Source organism: Hetaerina americana, unplaced genomic scaffold, assembly GCF_022747635.1.
Source record: "Hetaerina americana unplaced genomic scaffold, ioHetAmer1.1.p SCAF_2, whole genome shotgun sequence".
Lineage (NCBI taxonomy): Eukaryota > Metazoa > Arthropoda > Insecta > Odonata > Calopterygidae > Hetaerina > Hetaerina americana.
Genome location: NW_027286763.1, coordinates 42,799,765 through 42,825,784, shown reverse-complemented (window position 1 = coordinate 42,825,784; position 26,020 = coordinate 42,799,765).

Sequence of the window (26,020 nt, the reverse complement as noted above, 5' to 3'; positions counted from 1 at the left end):
GTTGTATAGTCGCCAATACGGTTTTAGAAAAGGGCACTCTTGCGAAACTCAGCTATTAGGGTTCTGCCAAGAAATGTTCGACTCTATGGATGCGGGAATAGAGGTGGATGCTATAATAGTCGATCTGTCAAAAGCCTTTGACAAAGTTGACCACGATCTCTTAATGCTTAAGATGGGCCAATTGCCACTACACACAGATGGAAGAGTAATCTCTTGGGTCAGAAATTTCATGGAAGGTCGAACACAAAGGGTCAAATTAGGAGAAGTTTATTCTGAAAAAGCAAGGGTAACATCGGGAGTCCCACAAGGAAGCGTACTTGGCCCGCTCTTGTTTTTAATATATATAAATGATCTCCCAATAAATATTAATTCTCAGATTAGACTTTTTGCAGACGACTGTATTATCTACAGGAAAGTCGAAAATGACAGAGACCGTGACAAACTTCAGAGGGACATTAATAAAATGGCAGATTGGGTGACAAATAATGGGATGGATATTAATGTTAGCAAATGCAAATCCATCACTTTTAGCAATAAGGTAAATGGAAACAATAGGGAATATAAATTCTCAGAAAATGTCATTCCTAGAAGTGATACTGTCAAATACTTAGGTGTATATTTAACTAAGGACTTAGGGAGGGGGCTAAATGTGGAGTACATCTATAAGAAAGCTTTCAAAACTCTTCATTGGGTAATGAGAAACCTCAAAGGGAGCGTTAGAGCAACCAAGGAGAAGGCTTATCAGACCCTAGTAAGACCGATTTTAGAGTACGCTTCTCTTGTATGGGACCCTCATGAAGAAGGTCATATTAAAAAACTGGAAAAGGTGCAAAGAAAGGCTGCCCGATATGTTCTGGGGAAGCATAGGAGGATGGAGAGTGTGGCTGAAATGCTAGAAACGCTGGGCTGGGAACCTCTAGAAACTAGAAGGAAAGTAAGCAGACTTTGTGGAATGTTCCGAATTCTGAAGGGGGAGAAAGCTTGGGCAGATCTTAGGAAAGAGGCGGGGAACCCAAATTTTATAGGCAGAAATGATCACAAATTTAAGGTAAAATGCCGGGCACAGAGAACAAATTAAAAAAATTTTCTTTTCTAAACAGAACAATTGTTGAGTGGAACACCTTACCTGCAAAAATATTCGAGCCCTTTCCTAACAGAGTGTATACTTTTAAGAATAGATGTAAGGCATATATGTAATAAGTCAATTGATGTGTGGTGTAATGTATTATATGTAATAGCTTAATTTTATTTTTATTTTATCTTTTTTTTTTCTTGCTGATTAATGGCTGTAAATGGGATGGGGATTCAATTGTTTTGTCAAAGAGATTTGTGTTTTGAAGTCTGGTTTTATGTACTATCTTTTGCAATTATTTGGGACTTGTGTGCCACCTGACAATGTCTATTAGCACATGTGTATTTTTAATAATAATAATAATAATAATAATTGATATACTGAGAATTCGATCACAGGGGCAGCATCGTCCAATTACAATATATCTTATTTTTTTAAGTTCAGGACTTTGGATTGTTAACATGCTTCACGTTATCGTCCCTTTACTTTAAAAGGCAACCTCGTGTCTACAGCACATCCATAGTTAAATCATCAAAGTAGTACTTCTTGCAGGAACTGGGTATTCAACCCTAGTCTAAAGCTATAAAAATACTAGAGAAATGCGTTTTCACGCATAATAAAGTCAAAAAACAATGATAAATTAGCAATAAACCCAATGCATGTCACAAATTAAGTTGTATAGACATTTAAAATGTGTAAATATTGATAAAATAAAATGGAGTTTCATACATTAATATCCACAGTTGCTCAAATTGAGTTTACATCTCGTATTTAACGGTTGAAACTGAAGGCTGTACAAAATTATTAATTGTGTAAACCTAACATGATGGGTTTGGTTTAGATTAGGTAGGAGTGTATATTTTAAATTCATCTTACATTTATAAATTTACTCTTGTTCTGTTATCCTTACACTGAGATCTGCAACAAGGGGTTTTTCTCATTGGATCTGCCCTATCACCGTTAACCAAGGACTGACTTCTCCTAAATCGCTCTTTGTAGAGGCGCACCCGGAAATATATTTCCGTACTGCTGAGAAGATCTCTGTCTCGCTAAGGTAATAAGCAAAGAAAAAATAACTTCAAAAGATTTGAGAGATGGTTGAGGCCGAGACTTTGTGGAAATCCGTTTGTAACGCGCTAGGAAAGAATCAAAGACTCTGCGTTTCCAAAAGAGTCCACAATCCAGGAGCAAATTAATACAGCCATCGATATGTGTCGCTAATTTTATCTCCTCGAAAGACTCTGAATAAATATGAAAACTGAGTAGAATCTCAAAATATATTTATTTATAATTATTTTTCTTATTAAAAACAGATGCAAAGATTTCCTTTCCACACTTCAGTTAGGCTATCATCAAGTCAAGACTTCTTCGGCAAACTTTAATTCTTGATATATTTTCAGGATTTTCGTGGGGATTGAAAATTTGCCTCATATTTTACTGATATGGATGCACCGCTAAGAGAAGTATGGATTTTTTTAAAGACGAGAAAGAATCCAAGGCCAGTAAACGGTTAGAAGAGACTCTTCTCAGGCCTTCGCAAATTATGTTCAGCTCTTTAATTTGAAATAAGTTTGTTACTTGTCATTTTTTTGTTTCCTGTATGTCTAATGGCGGACATTTGTATTCAGCGCTCTCTTTTCTGAGACAAATTATAGATCGAATTTAGAAGAGAGCAAGCAAGGCTACTTTTCAAAAAGGTATAGAACATCCAAGTTTAGTTGTGCCACTGAGAGAGTTACTATAAACTAGTGGAACGGACCAGCAGGTTAAAATAAGAAAAATAGACACCCCCGGTGACAGATTAAGGTACTCGTTATCCCCTCAAACGACGCACAATCATATCAAGGTCAAACGCAAGCACCCTTATATATTTAAATCAGAAAGAAAAACTTAAAACTTCACTCGAGCGCACCCATTGTTGCATAATGTAGATGGCATACATGTGTGTGTATACTGCTAATTTATACCTGAAAATTCATATTTATATATAAATGCATATTTATTTTTGAACGACTGGTTCCATAATGCTTCCCACCGTACGCCCTTGCCGCCGCTTACAGGGTATTCCATAGATGTATATGCGTCGAGTTCCCACAGATGCAGGAGCCGTGAATGATAATATAAACGGAGAAAAGATTAAAAGCAATGAAATCCAAGAAGGGTGAGAAAAAATAATTGGGGATAGCGATTGACTAATGGAATATTTCCAACGAGGTTAAAGGAGTGGATATTAAAGCCTAATGAAAGCGCAAACGAGAAGAATGGGAAATCGTGGCATATTCCGAGTTATAATAGTGTTTTGATGCAGCAAAAGAAGATAACGCGGAAGGGAATAATCTCGCAGAAGAATTACAAGCACGTTAAAAGAAGATATTTACGGAAAGGATCAGGATCAGGTAGATACTATGGAAAGATGCTCTGATGAACAAAATATTATGGAGGACAACTAAAAATCCAAACATTTTGCCAAAAATTCTTAACGATTCAATTAAAATCTCTAACTTAGAAGCCAATATTTATATTTGACAACAAGTTGATAATGCGGAAAGGGTGGTACGTCAAGTACCTACTCTTAGGAGGGGAGGTTATATATTATTCATTATGCTAAAAGCTTCTAAGAAATTAAGATAACCAGTACACTTTGTTATACGCTTTATTAACCATAACCAGAAGCAATTTCTGGGAGCCCTTCAGTGCTGTCGTAGGTTGTAAAAGTCATATCACCTCAGGTACACCGCACATTAACTAACTGAGAGATTTATGGGAAAATTAATTAATGAGAACTTCCGGCAGTGATAAATCTAGAGAAATAAGTATGACATGATTTCAGGAATTTTATGTGCCTTTAATCTTTCTCTGCAACCGCAAAAATCAGAGTGAGGTACAAAGATAGGGCAAGAGAACGTGCGTTGGCATTTTTAGGCTTTTCGATTTATTAAGACTAAAATCGTAAGCAAGAATGTAACAAAATCGAAACGCCTATGAGGAACCTGAGAAACGAAGCCATGAAAGACACCGCCGTACCAAACACGACCACGCCTAACTCTCTCTTCCTCCTTTGGCAACGGAGAACTACCGTACGGCGAAGCGAAGTCGCAAGAGGTGCAGGGAAGAGGGTAGAAGGACGACCTCTCTGTAAAAATAGCGAGGATTACTAATGATGGGGCTGAGAGGGTGGTGCAAAATTAAATGAGATTCCCGTAAAAGTGATCGTTTGTTCAACATCAAGCATGGCTGAAGAACCTCTGATTCCCCTGCGTGCTTGAAGACTCCTGAACTCTATTGCGTGCTTAATTATTTATTTTCAGTGGCAAAAGATACCACTGTTTTTGATTATCCCTATTCAACTTCAGCTCTGGGTACAAATATTTCTTTGGTGGTAAGGTGTATGCTCTTCGAAAGAAAGAGATTTTAATAAAAATTACTGAGCATCCGTCTAAAATCCATAGCGTGCCCATCTGCACCGATAATAACGTCATCTGTACAAATGGCTGTCTGAAGTTAAAATATCGTTCGCAACTTTTTCTGCACAGTATTGAGTAGTTTGAATTTTAAGTTCAATGCAAGAAGAAAAAATGAATTTTTCCGCCGACATGTGCATAAATTCCCATGTTGCATATGGTGCGGAAACATAACTTACTTTTTTCAAAAGCAAAACGCTTTCATAAAAGGAAGTTATGTTGTCGCAACCTATAATTGGTACATTGAGAGTATCTGGGGTTGAAGTAATCAATGCATGCATTTGAACTAATATTTTCTAAAAGTTTCATAAGTCATGTTTTTGCTGTCAATAAATTCACCGCCCATACCCTCAATATATATGTATACCGATACCCATTAAATATATACATAGGTTCTTTAACGCAAGGAAGGTTATTACAACTCAAAATACCACTTGCGTGAATATTAATAATCATGAAAGACAGAGAGATATAATTCCACCAGTTCAATATATCGACGGCTCATGACAACAGAAAAAAACTTTAACATGTAAACCGGAGCGTAATCTGCAAGGCAAATTAATAATGCTTAGCATCTAGGACACGAGTGTTTTAATTTCAGAGACGGGATAATCTAGTAAACGTGGGCTTAGAGAACTGGGACACGGTAAAGCTTAAAGAAAAAGAGGAATGCCCAGGCTATCCGTCACCACATATACACAAGCATATGCAAAATCATTGAAATCTGAATCTTGATTCTCATGAATACAAAAGTGCTTTAAACTAGTGAAACTATGGTTCGCTACAATATCATCACCTACGTACTAACAGAATCACAAAGTATTCATTTCTGTTCGTACATTTACCTGAGCGGTTTTTTCTGGTAAATACCACATTCTTTCCTTGAGATATACTTACATAAAGTGGCATTAAATTAATTTGGCCAAAAAAGTAAAATTATGCATATTTCATGCCCATAGTTTGTAAAATTATGCCAACAATTAGGTCATTACCTAATAAAATTATTCACTGAAAAATTGATTAGGAAGTATCAACAAATTAATTAATTCATACCGAGAGATAATATTTATATATAAGCATGATCATGTATTGAATAATGAATCCATTATAATTAGTGGGAATCTACAAAAATTAGTGTGAAATGACTCACGAGTAAGAAAATGTAAAAAAAAACAATGATTTGATATTGGACTTCTAAATACTACTCCGCTAACCTCCGTTGAAAAACCTTGCCATAACATGAAATAATCTTATTACTTTGCTCGTGCTAAAAATGGTCAAAGTGTGGTTTTTAAAGTCATCACATCTTGAGGTCATGACCAGGGCCAAGGAACAGCTTACCTTTCAACCATGGGGGTCGATTTATTGATTCTGGCTCCTCAGCGTTTACGAGTGACACACTCGGAGAATACTTCACTGCAAGAAAATTGAATCTTATCTGTTACGATATCTCTAATTGTTTTCTTTCTTCATTAAAATATCTTCCGGGAGAATACTTACATTTCAATAAAAAAAATAGCCTTTATTTTTCACATTTTTAAGGATGACATGTAATATGACACACGAATCGTTGTCCGATCCGCATTAAAAAAGCGGAAATAACATCCAATGTAATTAATGAAAGCGTGTAATCCCCGAAGTATTTCATGGATCTATCTTATTAAGACTTTTTTAGGGAGTGAATGTGGATGGTGCGTAGATAAAAATGAGTGAGTTGAGAAAAATATCAACACATTGATTACTCGTACGCCATTTTCCCTAATTTTTACGTGAGGCCACGTTATTTACTTGACCCTGGAGCAAAGCGTGAAAAATTGCACAGAACACAAATCGTTAGTGTAGGCGACGATGGCTTTCTAGAACACTGCAATTTTCATTATTTAATGACTAGGGGAGAACTGAGAGGTGAAAAGGAGAGGCCTGGCGTCGGTAGACTTGACCCTTGCAGGGATTGGAATTATTGCTTCACCACCTGACTCTCTGAGAATTTAGCTGTCCGAATTTTCAAGATAATGGAATTCGGTTCCATCCGCAATTCGAACATTTTCGAGGATCGGAGCTCCATTTGGACCAAGTGGAATCGTTACTGGGAATTGCAGGGGTAAAGTGCTGATCATCAAACCGGGCGTCACCATGGGGACACTTCACGCAGTGTTAGTATTGGAGAGTTAGTGGATTGGAAGGAACCCATACGATTTCGGAATGACTCTATTTGCTTATATTCAACTCTTCTCTCCATTTTTATACTTTTCGGATTCTATTACGGCTCTTATATAATTCCCATTTCTCGGTTAAATAGCGAAATTCCCGCATCTCAAAAGCATGCAGTTAGAGTGTGATATTGAAATAAAATTCCATCAGATCAGTCGCTAACTAGGCTTTAAAATATATTTTTGTTTGTTAACAAAAATACATATATATATACACACGCACACACATATATATATATATATATATATATATATATATATATATATATATATATATTTTAAATCATAAACACAGTAATCAACCCGAAGGTCAATTTGGTAGGTGATGGTAGAATTCACCCGATACCAAGGCCTATACGGGGTATGAAATTCACACATCAGGGCAGAGGGGCCACTTCCTCTCCCTGTTCCGGCTATGGTTTCCCAGGAAGATCTGGTACCCGAAAAATTACAAAGCTTGGTTGGAGCTGCAGGTGCCGAGAGAGAGGCTTGCCCGGGAATTGAACCCGGGCCCTCTGGGTAGTAGCCCCTGGAGTACCTCGACCCAGTCATAAATGTATACACACACACACACATATATATATATATATATATATATATATATATATATATATATATATTTACGTTTCGGTGAACATACAGCCGTCGTCAAACAGAGAAGATTTGTTGTCTCGGATTGTAGTTGAGAGGTACGTTAAAGGATATAAAATATCTTCGTATCCTTTTTACTTGTGCTCATGTTTAAATAGTGTTTGATAGGTGGTGTGCTCATGCTACTCGACGTTCTTTCTTCCTAGAGTATTTGTTTACATATGTATATATAATATTAAATATACACCACATACAATGTATATATACGTATATAAATATATTTGTATACACACATATATGTGTACCCATTGTTAGGATGGGAGAGGTAGTGAATTGGAGGGAACCCATACGATTTCGAAGTGACGCTATTTGATTATATTCTACGAAAGTCTCAGGAGGCAAAGAAGCGAGATGGTATAAGCAAACACAAATATATGTTGACGCATAAAAGAGCACACACACATTCCGGAATTTGCGGTGGCACAACTACTATCTGCGGGCAAATGGAACTGAGGAGAAGGATGAGGGGAGATGAGAAGGGTGAATGAAAAGGGACGGTTTGAGAGAAGATTGCTTGAGAGGAGAATGTTTGAGAAAGTAAGGAGAGGAGGTGGAATGAAGTATTCTGGAGCGTGGGGTGATTTACGTTGAATGGTGAATACCTAGGTGTCACATTCACAAAAGACTTAACTTGGGGGACTCACATACGTAAAGTCTGCGGTCAAGCATATAAAAAATTGGGATTCATTAGACGCATTGTCGGCAAAAGTGACTCGAAGGTCAAGGAACGTTGTTACCACGCTCTTGTAAGGCCTCATTTAGAATACGCATGCAGCGTGTGGGATCCGAGTGAAAAAGGTCTCATTCGGGAAATTGAGAAGGTTCAACGCCGGGCAGCCCGTTTTGTAAAAAATTCCTACGATAAAACGCAAAGCGTCACCGAAATGCTCATGGATTTGGGGTGGGAATCATTGGCTGAGAGACGATTCAATGCAAGATTGAAATTATTAAATAAATTTAGATCCGCATGTTTCACCACCGAGGTCTCGCAAATTATTCGAACTCCTACATACATTAGTCGCTTGGATCATGCATATAAAATTCGGGAAATAGATGCCAGAACTAGCCGACTCAAGGACTCCTTCTTCCCACGGACAATACGGGATAGCAACTGCAGGGTTATAGATAGCAAAAATTCCACTTGCCACCCTCAGCGTCTAAAAAATAATTAGTTGCATTTAAATGCATGCTCTTCCACTAACCTTATGTGTTTTGCTATAATAACCCATTCTTTCCGAATGACCTCATTCATGTTCTGTTCATCTGTTTTTAAGTTTCCCTTTCAATCCCTCGTCCCTCCCCGCGGGGGCAAATTCCTGCTACCTGCAACGTTGGGTCGCATTCCCTGCCATTTAGAGACTCTTTGGGGGTAGAGTGTTTCGTGGTGCATTTTCATGTGGTAGTGATGTTTCAATTTCTTGCTTGTTGTGTCCTTGCTTCCGTGTTGTAGGATTGCTTTCGTGCTGCATCATGGGGTGCAGTTTTTTAGTTGTTTTCGGTATATGTGTTTGCATGAGTATTGGATGAAGGGATTTTTGCATGAGTGTGTGCGCTGCTGTGGGTGTAATTTTCCGTTTTGTTTTTTTGCATGTGGTATTTTTCTTTTTTACGGTTGGTTACCTAACACCCCCCGCCACACGCCCTTGCGGCGGCTTGCGGGGTATTATGTAGATGTAGATGTATGTTTCATAATAATAATATCTAGTAATTAGAGGCGTCTATGAACCATACGAGATGTGATCAAAAAATCTCAGAACTGATTTTATAACGTGTTTATTTCGACGGATATAGTTTAATCGAACTTGTCGCCCTCAAAGTACATGCCTTGGCATACGACGCACATTTGCAAACGTTTCTTCCAGCTCTGGAACCCTTCTTGGTAAGCCGCCTTAGGGACCCCCTTCAGGCCTGCCGTACAATTAGTTTTAATGTCCGCAATTGAGTCGAATCGGCGATCTTTCAAGGTTGACTTTAACTTTGAAAACAAAAAAAGTCTGATGGAGCCACGTCTGATGAGTAGGGTGGCTGCGGGATCACGGAAGTTCCGGTTCCGATGAAAAAATCTGTCACGATCAGCGCGTTATCGTGGTATAAACGAAATGCATTGTTTCTCCACATGTCCGGCCTCTTTCCGCTCACTGCGACCCTCAGCCTCTTCATAGCCTTTGAGTAGAAATCTTTGTTGACTGTTTGACCTTAAGGGAGGTATTCGTAATGAATACCTCCCTCAAGTAAAGTAAAGTGTAAAGTTCTCCAGCGTCTCACAATACCGCAGAGAGTTCACAGAAACAGTTGAATCTCGAGATTCAAAAAAGTGAGGTCCAATAATGCCTATTGAGGACACAGCGCACCAAACTAAAACTTTGGGGCTATGGAGAGGTCTTGGTTGAAGTTCACGGGGGTTTTCATCTGCCCAGTAACGAACATTTTGTTACTTACTGAGCCGGAGAGGTGAAAATGCCCTTCGTCGCCAGACCACAGAATAGTGTCGGGTTGCACTGAGGTTAAGATTGCCTTGCAAGCATCTGTACTTTTCACCCAGTCTTCTAAACTCAATTCTTGAACAACCATCATCTTGTAGTGGTGTAAGTGTAAGTCAGTGCATGAAATTCACCTTACCGTTCTGGGCGATATTCTAAGATCAGTAACATGTTTCCGCGCAAAGCGGGATGGAGACTGTTCAATGGACGTTCTCCCTGCCACGATATTTTCAGGTGTCCGCATACCTTTAGGTCACCCAGCTGGTTTCATAGGAAGTGCAGATCCTGTCGTCTGTACACTAGTAATCCATTTCCTAATGATTTTAGCATCAGGAACCTTGTCATGACGATTCAAACCAAATCGCCTACGAAAAGCCCTCTGCGTCGCCACCACACTATAATTATTTTTGAAGAACGTTTCTACGACAAAGCCTCGATGCTCACCAGACCATAGGATGGTAATTACTAAAAACAACGTTATTTTCCTCAGCTAACGCTTCTACTCCCACTTTGCTAATTCACTTGCGCGCTCTTCAGTGATTTCTCAAAACTAGAGGGTATGGTTGTTTGTTTGTGGGTTTAAACCCAATAAATACTTACACTACAATAGTTGCCACCCATATCACACAAAACGCCCCATTCCTTACTCCCTATCCATAAGAGGACACCGAATTTGCAATGACCCTGATTCCCTTGATAGTAAGTAGTTTTGAGGGGAGGCGACCGACAGCTAAGGTCATTTGCGCCATAGGGGATGGACAGGAAAGGATGAAGGGTGGAGAGAAACCCGGCGTCGGCATTAGCCTACTCTTTACGAAAGGCGCCAAGGGGTCCGCAGTTTAACGTCCCATCCGACGGACGGCGTACTCCCTCAAAGTGGATTCCCTTGATTATTTCCTTTCAAGTCTACACTGTTCCCTCCTCAAAAGAGGTTATCCCGAATCCCTCCTGAACAAAAGAATCCGAAAACATGCGTACACTCCCAAACCTTCCTCCACCGCGGAACCCCACCCTTTCTCAATTTGCACGACATACTTCCCGGGCTTAGAATCTCCACGATCAATCCTGAAAGACCTCTACCCTATCCTAAAAATCATAATGCCACCGCTAACCTTTTTCCCAAATGCCCTTCAGTTACTTTCAAACGCCCCGCCAACCTATCCGATCTCCTCAAATCAACAAATCCACTCCTTAAATCCCCAACCCGTCCTAAAACCACTCCAACGCCATGCAATAAACCCAGATGCAAAACATGCCCTATTTTCAAAACCAAAATCCCATCCCTCTCCCACCCGCTTTTTAACTCTCTCCCACCAATTCCCTCCTCTACTTGCACATCTAGCAATGTAGTGTACCTTCTGAAGTGCCAACTTTGCCCTGCCTATTATATTGGGCAGTCCACCACACCCCTCAATATCAGAAACAAACAACCACCGAGCCTCATGCAAAAACTCTTCCTTAATTGATATGCTCCCTATCCCCAAACACGCCTCCGAACGCAACACTCCCTTTGATAAATGCTATAGTGTATCCATCATAGCATCTCTCCCACCCTCTGATCCTCCTCTGAAACTGAAAACATTAGAGCAATCCTTTATCTGGCTCTTGGAGTCCTGGAACTGGCCAGGAATTAATATTAGGCATTAATTACCTTGCTTCAATTATATTTTCATCCCCCTTCAACCCCCATCACCTTCTACATTTTCCCCACCCTTCCAACGCTGATCCTCCAAACCCGTCCCTTCGGAATTCTCTCCCCACCTTCCCCTTCCATCCACCTCTCCAGCCCTCGTATTCCCTTCAGTTCTGTCCCTCTCTTCCTTGATAAAGGTGGTAACGACCACCGAAAATTCGAAAAATAGTGAGTCTCTTTTTTGCGTGTTTCTGTGTTTTTGTCTGCGTCCACTAGTGCTAAGTGTTATACATTATTATTCACGTCCGTGAGACTTTCAAAAAGTGTTATATATATATATGTATATATATATATATATATATGTATATATATATATGTGTATATATATATATATATATATATATATATATATATATATATATATATATATATAAGGGTCGCGGTAGTCCAGGGGATAGTGTTGGACTGCTGACCGGAGGGTCCTGGGTTCGATTCCCGGGCAAGGCACTCTAGGCACCTGCAGCTCCACCCAAGCTAAAGTGATTTCTCGGGTACCAGTTCTTCCTGGGAAACCATAGCCGGCACAGGGAAAGGAACTGGCCCCCCTACCCTAATGTGTGAATTTCACACGCCGCGTAGGGCTTAGTACTGGGTGAACTCTACCATCACCCACTAAACCGACTTTCGCGTTGATTACTGTGTTTATGGTTTATATATATATATATATATATATATATATACACACACACACACACACACACACACACACACACACACACACACACACACACACACACATATATATATATATATATATACACACACACACACACACACACACATATATATATATATATATATATATATATATATATATATATATATATATATATATATATATATATATATATATATATATATATACATTCATATTAATTTATTCTAGCATCAGTACTGGCGCACAGTTATTTTGGGAAAAAGTTTTAGTCTTTGCGAAACAAAACTAAAAGCAAATCCTCTAAAAGATTTCTACATGAAATGGATTTATTTTAGGAATTTTAAATTTATTTTGGAGCTAATTTTAGAATTAATTAAAAAATTTACTTATTACTAAGTTCTGCACTGTAAGAGCTGAAGCGTTGTTAATAAATGCGGCACCAGAGATTTCGATTGGACATTTTACACGTTCATTCGGCGGCTAAAATTCCTTCATCAACTTTTCCAAAGGCAATTTGGCACGGAATAGAAGGAAGCAAATCAAAAATCACAGAAAGCGGTCCTAATGAAGTGTCAGCGAAAGAATATATTGCCGGGTCAGACTCCGTCTAGAAGCTCTCCATTTCCCAGCGAGGCATCCTTGGCGAGAGAGTAATGAAAATAATGCGTTCGCGCCTCGCCATGATAGATTCAGCACATTCACCGAAACAACCGAGAGGTTAAAGGATACTTCGCGACCGCGGACTGTCTATGATGCGGCGCGGTGATTATGGAGAAGCATTCCTCCCCACATTCACTCCCTTCGGAGGGACGAGGGAGGGCGGAACGTGAGACTGTATATGTCCCTGTTAGTGATGAAGAACTCGAAGGAGAGGGGGGGGGTTAGAGGGATGCGGAAGGGATGGACGCGAGAGTGTGAGGGTGGGATTCTGAAGGGGAGGGGGGGGGTTAGAGGGATGCGGAAGGGATGGACGCGAGAGTGTGACGGTGGGATTCTGAAGGGGGAGGGGATAGGGTAAAGGCGAGGGTCGGAAGTAGGACGGCCATTACGGAAAGAAATGCTGATCCGAATGAGGGAATGTAGATTGGAAGCTTCAGAGGATTATGTGGGTCGAGGGATGGTAAGGGGAGGGATGTGCGGGGAGTGGCCGGAAGCACCAGGGGCCGGAGGGCAAAAGGGCGATGGAGGCAGAAGGGCGGGATGCGCGACGGAGATCAGGGTCCGGAGGAAGGGGAATAGGTCGGGGATTCGTCCATCGGGTGGGGAGGTGGAAGGGCACGCTTGTGCGGATGGCTGCGGTGATGAGGGTGGGCGCCAAAGAGAGAGCATACGGAGGCTGCAGTCAAATTAAAAAAAAAATAAATAAAAAATTGGATTCCCGAACTTCCCCTAGGTTATTGGTACGGCCGGCGGCGATGGAAGCCGTTAAAAAAGGCTAGTTTCCAAATTTTACTTTTTTTTAATCATTTTCTCTTATATGTAATATCGCCAATGTTGACCTTTCAATGGAATAATTCATATTTAGGAGCAGTTTCTTTCATTTTATTTACAATAAAGCGTTTATCTTCTTCTCCACCAACCCTCCCCGTTCCACATTCACACAGATGAGGAGCCATTGATTTCAGTGGAATCGTAAACGCGGGTTGAAACTTTCATGCATTCCGAATCAACATTTCGCTTCACCAAGAAAAGTTGAGAAATAGAGCATGGAACGAGTAAAATTTCAAATGCGGGCATTTGCATGTGAATGACTTCTCGTGCGCCTTCATGATGCGCAAGATGGAATCCATTAGAAACAAATTGAATTTTACTTCACTGCTGGACAATTCAGGGAGGGAGAAGATAGAGCACTATTCAACAGTGAGATATGAAAAAATGTCGAGAAGTGCTGTTGCCCAATGTCGCAATTCACTAATTTTTCTGTATGAAAATTTTGACTTGATCTCAGTGACAATTTTCCGTTCACTATCTTGGTGCAAAAATTTGAATTAAACGTTTTTCTGCTGGTGTGCATAAAACGCTATTGATCTTTTGCTTCGATTAATTAATATTCATTGGGGAATCCTTTTCAAATCTTTTTCGCTCTTTAAAGTTATCATCTCAGTAACTGAGAAGCGGGACGATCCACCGCGTTAAAGAGCAAGTCTCAGCAACGGAAATCAATTTTCGCCGCTTGTCGTGGAGTGCCAAAGCTGTGCACTGCATATGAACTAATCTAGTAGTTTATCTATAACCTGAAACAGGAAGAACGAGAAAAATTCGATGAGGACAAGAGGTTCTACTTCTCGGCAAAGAAACACAATGACTCTTCGATTATATCTCCAAATAAACCATTTCTAAAAATCTATTTAACACATATCTCTTGAAACTCGACCGGTGAATAAACAATGGCTATTGGCAAACACGCACGTTGTCAAGAGTGCCAGAAACGCATGTGGGATAAAAACATGGACACTTATTAACCCATGAGCATGATTTTCGATAACATCAATAGCAATGGAACAAAAGTTGAGATTAAACTAAATTCAAAATGAGAATGAAGAGGTTGTCACTAGTTAAGAGGAAATAAAGTCATTCCTTGAATCTATTCACCTATTAATTTATTAATTCAAACCTGATAAAAATATGCATCCGTTTAAATCAAGGTGACTCCGGCATATCCTTTTATTGGATTTATATATTCGAATTAAGAGTTCAAGGGATTCAATTCACATTGATGATACTTGGAGATATCAGTATTTAAATACTCACCGAAAGCCGAAATGAATCAATATTCGTAAGGCTTAAATTTGGTGCAGGGATCTACGAGAGGCGAAGCGCTAAGAGGAACAAATATTGCTTTGCTGTCAAAATTTCACTGTGGATACACACTGTGCGTTACTGTACGGGATCAGCCTTTAACCCATGGCCCAAGGGAGGGTTAATCGATCGGCGAAAGGTTTCAGCGGGGCGAGCCGGTCGATGGGCATATTTGCTTTGTATTAAAAACAAAATAATGAGGTTCCAATCGCGGCGGGCTAATCAATGGGACCAAAGTCCCGGTAAAACTGAGAATCCTAAGAGAACTAAGGCCATCCTATCCCCTTAATATAAATGTTATCTACCTTATAACTTAGAGGAAAGGACAAATAAATTTCTTTCTACCTAAATTTTATCTCTCAATCAAAATTTATTTATATATTTTACAGCTTTTTAGTGTGACTGAAAATTATTTTGTGACTATTTTAGAGATTTAAAAAATAATTGATCTATGTTCATACGTACCGTTTGACGCAGAAAGGGTTTCAAAATATAAAATTTCACGAAATGATACAAATTACCCGAGAAAAGTTAAAAATATTTTACGATATAATCGTTTCCCAACAATTAGAAATAATTTAAAGAGGTTTTAAGAATCTAGCGATTTGAAATAATCCATCATTAATTGGAAACAAGGCATATTCATACACACGTAAATTTTTCCAGAATCAATTCACCCTCAACCTCAGTGAAATTCTCATTTCTATTTCAACAAATTTTCTTTTGATGTACTACTTTCCAGTTTTACCAGCAAAGTTAACATATTTGACGGTTGATAATTCTTCTGAACATTACGCACATTTACGGCACGAATATCATTCACCTCAGTAATCACATTCTACATCAATTTAAACAATGTCAATCTAATTTCAAGAAGCCAAGGTGCAAGATCGTTACAAAGATTTCATTTTTTGCGCCTATGGGTTCCTCAATCAATCTATTTGCTCGGTTTTAATAGTATTTACAAATTTTGTAATAAATGGATAAATGGACATAGCTCACCGACAACAAAACCTCCAGGGACAAAGGGAACAATTAAGACATTGAGTCAGTCTCGGAGTCAGTAAAAGTACGCATCACTCACGGGTCTTAGCTAGTGAGCTATTAAAAATTAACGGTGAGAAATACATACATTTTGATGATTCTAACATTTACATTTAATTTTCAGTTGCGACGGCTCTGATTAAATGAGGTGATTGCTCGATTAAAAATATACTTCAATAGCTATGAACGATTTTGTAATTCGGTATCTACACAATGCCCCCGCAAGCTGCCGCAAGGGTGCGGGGCAGAGGGTGTTAAGATACCACCCCTAAAATGAAAGCACCTACAAGAAAAAAAGAAAAATGATGCCAATTCACACCAACAGAGACGTATTTTATTCATGCAAAACCCATTTGAACATAAACTCAAGCAAATACATGCATGAACCTAAGAATGTACCAAATATCTATGTAGAATTTGCTCTTGTCTTCGCTTGTAACTAGAATGTCTTTACTATTTCTATTGTGACTTAGATTTCTTTCTATTATGATTCCTTAAATCCCGAGGAAAGAACGAAGTCCTGGAGTGTAATTTCCATATCTTATCTTTGTGATCTAACCAACTCAAATAAAGCGGGGTCATAATAATTTCCTTTGTTCCATACTTGTGCACTCTGTCCCTTGCCCAAAGTCTAATTCTCACTTATTAACTTTGCATCTCAAGCGGCTTCCTGCCTAATTCCTCAAAAAGGTCTGTCACACTCGTCTTCTTATCGCAACGATTTTTGATGAATCTGGCGTGTGGATGAATAATTTGTATTTTTACTGAAGTACGACCCGCGGACTCAATGCCGAATAATACTAATGTGAATTTTTTTTCATACCACATAAAAGAGCTAATTTTCTTTGATAATCAAATCTTTCAAGGATGATAAAAGTTCATTATCGAATAAAATACACACTGGAAATCGATTTTCAGTAATGAACCGATTTTTTCCTGCATCCAAATATTCACAAAGACGTGCTGAAAACATTTTATACCAAATCTATTTTAAACACAAGGAAAAAATTGACCCTAAACACGTGAAATTCGACCAGAAATGGATCAAATCCGAAGAAATTAAAAACATTATAATTTCAATTGCTTGCGGAAAGTATTAATGCTTCCTATTGTTACTAATTCATAAATTCATGCAATAAAATTCAATGAATTTTTATTGCTTGTTATGTCACTTTGTTTATATTGATACTCTATGTGATAGTTAAAAACTCAAAGAGCTGTATAAAAATTCATCCTTAATTCATAGCTTAAACACTTAGGCACACAATTCTTAAAATCGACGTTGATGTAGTATATAGTTTTTATAAAGCAAAAGTGACAGAAATAGCTAATACTTTAATTGAAAAAATCTCAATTTTAATTTGTTATTTAGTTTATTAAATATTTTTTTTTTAGCGTTCCCATTAATTTGGGATTGAGCGATACTTCAAGTTAACTTTTTTGTTCAAAGAAACTGAGGGAGGTGTCGCAACAGCAAATTCTCACGGAGTCATCCTGTAATGTGCATTACAATGCAAAACTTTTTCAAAGTGAAATATCATTCGCCTTGACCGGGATCCCGGTCAAGGCGAATGATTTTTACCCCTTGAAAAATTGTACCTTTTTTGTTAGTTGAATCCAGTGAACGCGATCGAATAGTTTTATCAACAGGCTCAAAGTTGTCACTTACCTTGTGCTCTTTACTCCTACGATCTGGGAGAATTTACGATTGAAGGGTTTATTTTTTGTTTCAGCTGGTTTACTTTACACGTTTTGAACGTAGAGTTTTCTCGATAACTGAATTTTTAAGACCCAATTCCACATGAAAAAAATATAATTGAACGTGGTAGGAGGAAAACATGGGGATAAATATTAATTCATTTCTAAATTATACATAAAGTCTATTTTTTAATTATTTTACAATGGATCGGAATGCTATGTTTGAGACAGTCAAGTTTGCCATTGACGATGTCTCGAAACGTTAAGATATTAGAAAAGGAGTTAAAATGACACCATGCAAAAAGCCCTCCACTGGTGATGAAAACATTTAAAGTCAACATACCTGTATACCGAAACTTTCATTGAATTTCCTCAACAGATTAGGCAATGTAGGTCCACGAACGTGTATGAAATATTCTTTCCTTGTCATCGACCACTTATTCAGAAGAATCATTGGCCATTGGCCATATTCACGTTTTCCTCAGAGCAACAAACATGGCCGAGGGACCCAGGCTCTGCGGCTGGTATATTCAGTTACAATAACTGTTATTATTTGAAAAAGTACGCGGTTGTGCTTACTAGTGCCAGCAAGGAGCACCTCGAGTGATCACTCCGGAAATGAGAGGGACGGGCAAATTTTGTGCTGTGAAAAAAGTAAATGACATGGTTTGATGAACAATACCGTGCGGTTGAATGACATTTTCGAATATGATATTTAGCCAGAGAATGAGAAAAACTCCCTTGAATTTCGTCTCGAGGGGTATCGCTCTATGCGATAAAGATCAAGTAGTAGTAGTATGTAGGGAAGGCGACAGGCAGCTAAGGTCATTTGCGCCATTAGGGATGGACAGGAGAGGATGAAGGGTGGAAAGAAACCCGACGTCGGCATTAGCCTATTCTTGACGAAATGCGCCAACGGGGTCCGCAGCTTAATGTCCCATCCAACGGACGGTGTACTCACTCGAAGTGCCCTCCCCAAAACACATCAAGTAGGGATCGAAATACCACTGAAAAATATTCGATGCCACCCGGATTCAAACCCGAACCCTTTGGGTGGGAAGCCAGCTCGATAGCCACCGCACCATCTCGATCCCTAAAAAAGGTCAAGGTTGCAGCGTCAGCGGTCAAGGTGATGCTGACGGTCTTCTGGGACATTAATGTTATCGTGCGTTCAGAGTTAACGCCTACTTGCACAATTACGAACTTTGAAATGTGATGCGAAACTCAGGCTAAAACTGAGAGCACGAGCTTGATAAATTCATCCTGGCATAGCGGGCATCTCACCCAACTTGAAAATACTCAACCACATTCCTGCTCAAGATCGGACTTGGAAATTGAGTGCCTTGGTCTTTCAGCCTGGGATCACCCATCGTAGAGACCGACTTAGCTGCGCTTGATTTATAATTATTTCCGCAGCTTAAAATCTTAAGGTGGCTGGATCGATCTCGGTCTCGATCGATCAATCGATGGAGTTTGTATGGATTTCAATGAATTTTGGAAATAGTCTTAATATAGATGTGTATCAAAAAAGGAAAAGTGGAAAGCAAAGGGTGTAGCTTTATCTGTACGTGTAGGCAATAGTTTGTAACATCATAACCAACATACTCGTAAAATTATAGAGGACGCAATTGCACCGCATTAATCCAACTCTTGGTACTTATTGAAAAATTATACACGTAAAGTACTCCCAAACATGAGGATCATAATTGCTAAATATCTGTTTCTAAACCGAACTTAGTTTTCGTATATGTTAGCCTCGAAAAAATGTCTATCAAGTGTAAAAATTCGTGCTCATTTAATGCAATAAACATAGTGCCTAATGAACTCAGAAGTATTCAAGCTAATTTCTACACTTCCTAAACTCCTAGCCAATGGACTTTACATCACCTATGAAAAATGAAGAGAGATAATGAGGCTCTTATACTTTCTACGAAAGGATGTAAGTATAATAAGATAAGTTTAAAACATTTCACAGCCCAATAAACGAAACTTCACTTTAAATCGCATGAGTCAGTCTAGAAAGAGACGATACCCGTAGAGTTGTGGCTACTTTATCAGTCGTGAGCGATTGTCGTGACGTTATCGCAAAACTTTGTAGAGATTTGACAAACGTTTATCGCAAAGGTTATTATGTGGAGAAGTAGCTGTGTGCAGACGAATGATAACCTAAAATGACATAAAAAACACGAGAGTGGCTTCTTTCCTCCTTCTCAACGTGCACTTTATACGGAAAACTAATTTAAAATGAGGAGATTTCTAAAAACGTAACCCTTTGTGCATGTATTCACGCATGGTATTAAGTCAGTTGATTGAAAGGTTGTTGGCTGAATTGATCTTTTGTTTGCATACATACCTCGAAATCCATGGATGAAGTAGGTTCCTCTTTCCGTATGTATCAATAAATGCGCACTAACATAATCTCTGGCAAACACGCTCTCATTGTTTTGCGTTGGTTACTGAAGCCCCCTTGGGGTTTTATATATACTACCAAGGTTCTTTACCTGGAAAAACAAAACTCAGTCCAGCGGCTTACGTAGCTTTCGTAGTAGAAAGGAAAGAAGGTGAAATATCTAAAATAACAGGCTACTTTAAATCCTATTTACGGGGAAGGCAGCATCTGGAAAATGGAAGTATAGAATATAGAAAACATAGATATTTCTTCGTGTATTCGAATTATTTTAAAACGTTGGTAGGTAGATAATATAACTAAGGATTCTTTTTAAAATTAAACTTTAAAAAACGTTTATTAAAGTTACCGAAAAATGATGTAATTATTATGTGAACCTTAAAATGTCGGTTGAGGCAATCATAAAATGTAGTCCAAGGCCACATGCTAAGGGCCAAAAGCAGGTTTTTACAACGCTGAACGATATTTTTTTACATCCATAACTTTCATCCCTGATTGATGCTGTGTTGCGATTTGCAGGCCACATGGTTATATTTGCCGAGTAGAAAGAAAACCCAATAAGGATCCTAACCACTGCGGAGAAGGGGATGAAGAACAACCTCACCTTAACGATATTAAAACCATAGTAAATGGCCTGCAGAAGAAGAAGTTAGTCTTCAGGTATGACTTGAGAAAGACGTGCTGTAGCAAGTGGAAGACGTACTTTTTAGGCAACCCGCGTGAAAAGCCTATAAAACGCACCTATTTAAAATCAATAAAAATTTTACTTTTGTTAATTATAAAACTTTTAGGTGAAATTCATATTTTTAGCAAATATTTATTTGTTGAGTCTATGCAATTAGTTTACAAACAAGGATTAGATACCCTTTTATGCAGAATGTTAATTTTTACCTGGGTAGTAATAGTTAAGGTCTTGAAACCCACAGGATTTTGTGGTATTTTAGTTCTTTCAGAGGAGCTTTTTCTTTGATAGTCCACGATACATTGAACTTATTTTTGTTTTCAGTTTGTAAACCTCCATCATATTTCTGCTTTCAACAAATTGCTGCTGTATTTCACCAAGGTCAATTCCGCGTCTTTCAATTGTAAAAGGCGAAATCGCACTGCCACTTGTGATTTAAAGAGCAAGAGGGATGTGCTTATAATAAGTAAAATGGGGATTTAGAAGGTTTAACACCAGAAGAAGCCAGTAATAATGTTAACTAGTAGTAATAATGGCATTGAGACACTCGTTAAAAGTTATAAGATGCATGAAGTCTCCTTACCTGAGGATGTGACTCTTGAACGATTGGAGCAGTGGAGGAAGAAAGATTTGGAGGTGACGGAAATGCGATGCTACAGAAGAATACTGGAAATAAAATGAGTAGACCGATGGACAGAGTAATGCATGAATAAATTATTTGAATAGAGGATAAAGAGAAAGGACAGGCAGGGCACTTCAAAGAAGCGGGAAATTGAATGAAGCAGTTGAATTAAAAGTAGAAATAATGGAAAATGCTGATGAAACGAGCAATGAGTGACTAGTGAGGAGATTGGCAGGGAAAGGGAAAGATTGAAGAGCTGCTATAAACCAAACCTCGAATATATAACCCTTTCATGATGGCAGAGGTTGAAGTAAAAAGTAGGAGAGGATACGAAACAGCCACGGGAAACTATGCAATTTAATCGTACTTTCGTGCCGTAACTTTCCCTAGAAAAATTTGATTTCACACCGCAATTTTGGCATCTATAATTTCGTACCATACCTTTTGGAGCTTCGTTTCCATTATAGTTTGCGCCTGCATCTTGAATGAGTTCGAAACGGTCGAGACATGGTCGGCACGTGGGGTGGGGGGAGGGGGCGTTGGCGGACGACGCAACGTCCGAGGACGCACCATAAAAACCAACCCATTGAAAATGCGTGAGAGGTTTCGAGGAGTCGCGAACCCAAGCGTGGAACGTTCCTTTTTGTTACTCCTGTGAATATCATTCCGCCCAACCATTCCGTCTTGGCCGGGCGGCGGAAACAGGGAACGGACTCCCCTCTTCCTGCATCTATGGCCCTCCACACACCTCCGATCTCTCCTCCTCCCCCGAACAATTCCTCGCTTTAAGGATCAGTCGAGAGCCACAATCCGCCGTTCAATGGCCTCCGTAACGGGCAGCCCTTCCTTTTGACCGCGCCCGCCGAGAATCCTCCTCTTCCGCCCCCCCCCGCGCGCTATTCTTTAAAACCCCGCAGCCACAATGGGACACCTGTTTATTTTTTCGCCTCCTCAGAGTCTGACCGCCGTTCCTCCTCCATCATCCTTCTCTACCGCAAAATAAAAACACGCCCCGCTCCTCCTTCTCGCAACACGTAAATGTTTGCCGAGCCTTTGTGCATGTTTCTTTGCACTTTTTGATCCCGAATCATCCCTCTCCCGGTCTTTTCTCCCTCCTTAATTTCCCCATCACACCCTCCTTTGTCGAGCACTTTCTTCCTCTCCCTCTTCCTCCCTTCTTCCCAGCCCCCGTCTCAGTAGCCCCGTTTTAAAGATTTCGCGAGCTCCTCGACGGAATTTTACGACTGCATCTCCGCAAGGTATATGGGCCCCCTGGCCTTGAGATGATTGCTCGCAGAGTGAAGGGCATTCGTAAGGACGTGAATCGTGGAAGCCTTTCTTCCAATAGGGGGAGGTGCTCCAGGCTGCTCGACTGGGGAGCTATCCAAGTCAGTCGGTCTACGTTTGCACAAGGTGATCCGATCCTTTGGTTCCCAGAGAGGATGCAGGGAAGAAATGCTCCTCCAGCAAACCATTCAACCAAGAAGTTTTAGTTAGGTAAGCATACACATATATCTTAGTCGACATAACTCGGTAATTTACTGGAGGAAAATCGATATCTCATGTTATACATCATATATTTTTATTCTTCAGTCGGTTGTTATAATTTCGTTAAAAATTAACTTACAGATATTTCTAATGTTAAAAAGCTAAATATTTAGAATTGAACACTAGAAATATGAATGAAATTCAAATATTATAATTGTAGGCACCTTGGTCTTTTGGAAATAATGTTAATATGCGCTGCAGAACTTTTGCACTGCTGTTAATTTTATCGCTCTTACAAAAATTTCTCTCGCCTTTCAAGGTGATTGACTAACCATAACAAGTTAAGCGCGTTCTTATCCCTGGGATCTCATTTCAATATTCCTTACAAGTTTTTGTACATAAAGTTTCGCACACCAGTCTGTGTGGGCCCCCTTAGCAAAGAAGATAACGTTTCACCATGCAGGAAATGCTTAATTCTATCGCTGGAAAAATTTATTAAAATCAGCCGCTCATTGAAATCACTTCAACAAAGAACTATTGTTTCTAAGATACATTATGTATCGAATAGTTCGAGAGGATATAATGAATGGATATTGAGAAGTCCTTTTCACCGTTGAGTCTCGCCCCTTAGCAATGAACGCCATGATAAAAAGCAGCAGGTTACACTGGTTTTTCTTCGACTTGAATATGTATTGCGGTATCTACTCATTAAATAAAACGCCCAGCGGAAAATCTAATTCCCACGCAAAAAGATACTTAGAATCTTCCCATCGTAGAAGATGCAACTTCGCTGGCTTATCACTTTCTCCTGATCGTTTCCAGGTAACCACTGGACCCGAATAAAGCGACTAGGGGTAGAGGGCCTGTGGCATTATTATCGAGAACCGTGGTCATTTCTATCCATTTACCTGTAGGTGGAGAAATTGCGATTTCTTCCACCGCTGAAACAATCGTAGAGAGATCTCTCCGTGCCCATGGTAAATTTTTGAAGAATAAATTTGAGCTTATTCATTTTTTCGGGGCGTGGGAGTGAGGCCTCTATTGCCCGGGGTGAGAATTTGCTCCATGGAGATGGGTGCGGCCAATTCCCTGGGATGTTTTCCAGCTCCTCTCTCTCCCCCGAGCTATCTCCTCATTCCGTATCTTCTGCAACCGCAATTCATTCTCCACAAACAGCTTCGAAATTTACGGGCTATTAAACTGGCAAACGGAGCCTTTTACGACCCACTTATATTAGCTACTACTGTGTGATCGTCTAGCGGGGTACGACACCAACACATCGAGAGAAAAATGGCGAGTTGGAAAGTGAGTCGATGCTTTCCAAACATCCCGGCTTTATCCGGTCTGTGCGCCCGCGAAAGAATTTCGTACGTAGCCAAGTCTGGCATAGGGGACCTCATCGCCTTTCCACTTCGTAGTTTCGTATGCCATAATATGTTTCCCAATATAGGGAGCTATAAATAAAATCGAATGAATATATTAAGAGATATTCAGGGAGAAAATATCAGTTAAGTGTACTTTTTCGTCTACCTAACTTTTGTCTCTGAGACCGAAGATGATCTGAAGGAGAAAACTGTTAACTAAGAGAAGTTGATGAAGCGGTAACTCTTACATTTAAGCAGAAAGAACCAATATTGTCTGTGACAGAGATGCAGGAGTTAAAATGCCTATAAACTGGGGAACTTAATATGAATATTTCCCTGAAGCTTAATTTTGTGGACTAGTGTCATATCCATCATAGGCAATGAAATGTTTTGTACTTTTGCACTCACCACGATGCTGTGACGTCGAAATTATTCGGAAAAAATAAAAACAGCACGGAAAATTACAAAGCGTTTAATGAATAGTTGGGGGAAATTTTAAGATACCAAAAGTGGAAAGGCATTGCCATTATTTACCAGAGTCAGCAACGATGGAAAAATCTCGAAGGAAATATGAAACCGAATGCCACAAAAAATAAGGACTTCTACCGAAAGAAAATTTTGTTTAAATTTAGAAAATTCAGCAGGGAAGTCAGGGAGCACTTAATGAAAACTTGTATCCGGAGCATACTTCTCAATGTTAGTGACTCTGGAGCAAAAAAGGGATTGAGAGTGATATAAATATAGTGATAAAATGAACAAAATGCAATAATATGTGTTAAAATATAATATAAATATATGAATAACATATGCATAAGGGTTGACAGGCTAACGAAGAGATTCCACTAAGAGTAAGAGAAGGATTAAATCTAGTGAACACCCTTAAACAAGTGGTCAGACGTAATGCCCTGATGAAGATACAGGGTCCATACAAAAGGTATCGGCATTGGTTTCAAAAATCAAAATGTATTGCAGTTATCATTACATTTACTTAATAATCTTCAAAATACATTCCTCCTGCATCGATACACTTTCGTAGTTCGGCGCGTCTGCCACTCGTCAAAAGCCCGCTGGAAGTCGGTTTCTGGAATTCTGTTGACGTTGCCTTTGTCGTGGCCACTTGAACCGCCTCAATGGAGCCGAGGGGGAATAACTACATAGGAAGTACTACAAAGAACGACCCTTGATGGGGTATTATTATTATAGTTATCTACATCTACATAATACCCCGCAAGCCGCCGCAAGGGCGTGTGGCGGGGGGAGAAGGTTATTAAAGGTAGTCCATCGGCTAGGATAATTTTTGAATGAACACAAAGACTCCTACATTTCTTAAACTCCGCCCAACTTAACAATAAGTGACACCCTGAGGTACAATAAGCGTCTCTTCGACTGCGCATAATTCCTCCCTCCCTTCATCCAACTAGCCTATTCTTTTCCTTCCCCTACCGCGTTTGCTTCACATTATCCCCTGTACAACAGTCTTCAACTCGCCAATCAAAACGACCCACATTCACTATTTTACCTTCCTTGAATCTATGCCTAAAACCCTCTCTCCTGTACTATCTAATTTTTTCTGTAAATGCTAATAAGCTGTGTTCAAAATAATGTTGAGCCATAAGTGAAATCATTAATGCTCTAAATTTGACGCAGAAGCTCTATAAATCATCCAAGTAATCCTAGTAATTAGTGGTGAC